We start from the raw sequence: 2,415 nt of genomic DNA, 5'->3' as shown, positions 1-2,415 counted from the left end.
GAGGGTAGGGGGCAGTGGGGACATCCTCTTTGAGGTGGAACTGTCTGCCAGAGGGTGTACCAGGAAGGGGATAATGAGTGGCCTGTAAAAATGTTTAAGGAATAAAAAAATTAAAAGTTTTATAAATACATAAAATCACATGGAACTTGTTTTTATCATAGCTGGTTTAGTCTACATATTTCCACTTTTATCTACTTTTACACGAATGAGGAATTGTCCTTACTTTTATAGCTTAGTAATGTTCAATTTGCATGTGATCATATTTGGTATATCCATTCATTACTTTATGGATACTTAGGTATTATCAATTTCTTAGCTATTGTGAATAGAAATGCAACAAATTGTGTATAGATAAAAATTTGATGTATTGATCACACACACAAATAACAGAGTTTCTGAGTCATCAGTTGGTCATCTTGTTTAAAAATCATTGTGTAATCTCCATAATGTTTTTTCATTAATAGTAGTGTTCTCTTTTCGTGTCTTCCTAGTGCTTGGAACCCAGTTATGTGTATTACCAAAATACTTCACTTTTTTGTCCTCTATTCTCCTTTCTTTTTTATGCCACTAACCATCAGTTTCCAAACAAAATGTCTGTAATCAGATTGTGTCTTAGTTTTTGTTTTGAGGGGGCTTTTAGGTAAAGTAAGTAGAGCTACTTCTTCTGTCTATTTAATGATTGCATCTGACATTTGGAAGAATCAATGAACAGGTTTTTATTTTGTGAAGCACATGGGGAACAGAAGGGATGTCATTATATTATTTCTTATGTTAAAATGATTATGATCTAAAGTACATAATATTATTCCTTAACAGAACCACTGTCTTTTTATAATATCTCACTTATACTGTGATAAGTTTCCTGTTTCCCACAGTTGTAAAATCTGTAACTAAGTAGTCTGCAAAATAATATATATTTGTTCAGTGAGGTAGATTTAATGCTGAGTCTGGCCTGAACAACATGTTAACTGAAGATGTCAAATAGTCAGAAAAATACAGATTTCTGAAGTCAAACAAATTCTAATGATAGATCTGGTCAGAAAATTCCGATGTAACATCCCTGCTTGCTCAACTTTCTAATGGCTTCCTTCATATCTTTGTTCCTTAATGTATATATGACAGGATTAAGAGCAGGTGTGACAGCAAAGTCAACAATGAACAGGTATTTGTCAATTGATGATGTGGGGAAAGGCCACACATAGAGAAACATGCATGGAGTAAAAAACAGAACAACCACAGTGATGTGAGCTGACAGAGTGACAAGCGCCTTTGACAAGTCCCCTGAAGACCTTTGCCAGACTGTTACCAAAATGAAGACATAGGAGAGGAGAAGCAAGAAGAAGGTCCCCATGCTCATGAAGCCACTGTTGGCCGCAACAACAAACTCAAATGTGTCTCCATCAGTGCACGCAAGTTGTATGATTCGTGGGAAGTCGCAGTAAAAGCTGTCCACTTTGTTAGGACCACAAAAAGGCAGGTTTACAACAAAAGAGAACTGTGACAGGGCATGGACCACTCCAGTGACCCCCAGCCAGCAATTACAAATGAAATGCATATTCTAGGGCTCATGATGCTCAAGTAGCGCAGAGGCTTACAGATGGCTGTGTACCTGTCAAACGCCATGGCTATGAGCAGCACCATCTCCACTCCTCCCATAATGTGGATAAAACAGATCTGAGTCATGCAACTGTGGAAAGAAATTACTTTGTGTTCTTTCAGAAGATCTGAGATCATCTTAGGAACTGTGGTAGAGGAAAGTCCAACGTCAATGAGGGACAGATTGGCCAGAAGAAAATGCATAGGGGACTGTAAGTGGGAGTCAGTAATGACCAAAAAGACAATGAAAAGGTTTCCCAGGATGATGCTTACATAGAGCAAAGAGAAGGTGGACATGAGAAAAATGGTACTTTTCCAAGAACTGGAGAGTCCCAACAAAACAAATTCAAAAACTACAGTTTCATTTATATGATCCATTGACTGGAACAGAGGAGAAAATTTCAATGGACCTGTTGATAGAAAATGATAAAGTTGTCATCCCAGATAGTATAATGTATATCCATTGATTATAACTCTCTGTTTTGTTTATTGTATGTATCAGACTCAGAATTCAGGAATAACAGTAGGGAATGGAAGAACAGTGATCAGGAGATCATGCGAGAAAAGATGGAAACTAGTAGTAGGCAGTATATTAATTTAGTTCCAGGTTGTTTGTTGCTGATGTTGGAGAATTATGGCTTCAAGACTCTTGGGTTACAAAATGGTTTCATATAATGATGGTATAGTATTGAATATGTAAAGAAAATGAAGTTGCTAGACATTAAATGGATGCAAATGGGCTACTTTTCATGTTTTTGTTTTTTGTTTTTTTGTTTCCTGGGTTTTTTTTTGAACCAGATATTTTGTGTGTTGTTTTGT

At 36.6% G+C, this 2,415-nt stretch overlaps 1 pseudogene; it reads right to left on the bottom strand.

The window, feature by feature from the left end:
- Positions 1–1,036: 1,036 nt before the first annotated feature.
- On the bottom strand, positions 1,037–1,974 carry LOC127684497 (olfactory receptor 4F21-like; annotated as a pseudogene).
- Between the last annotated feature and the right edge of the window lie 441 nt (positions 1,975–2,415).

The sequence above is a fragment of the Apodemus sylvaticus genome, chromosome 5 (genome assembly GCF_947179515.1).
Source record: "Apodemus sylvaticus chromosome 5, mApoSyl1.1, whole genome shotgun sequence".
NCBI lineage: Eukaryota > Metazoa > Chordata > Mammalia > Rodentia > Muridae > Apodemus > Apodemus sylvaticus.
This window is presented reverse-complemented; position numbering and strand designations above follow the sequence as displayed.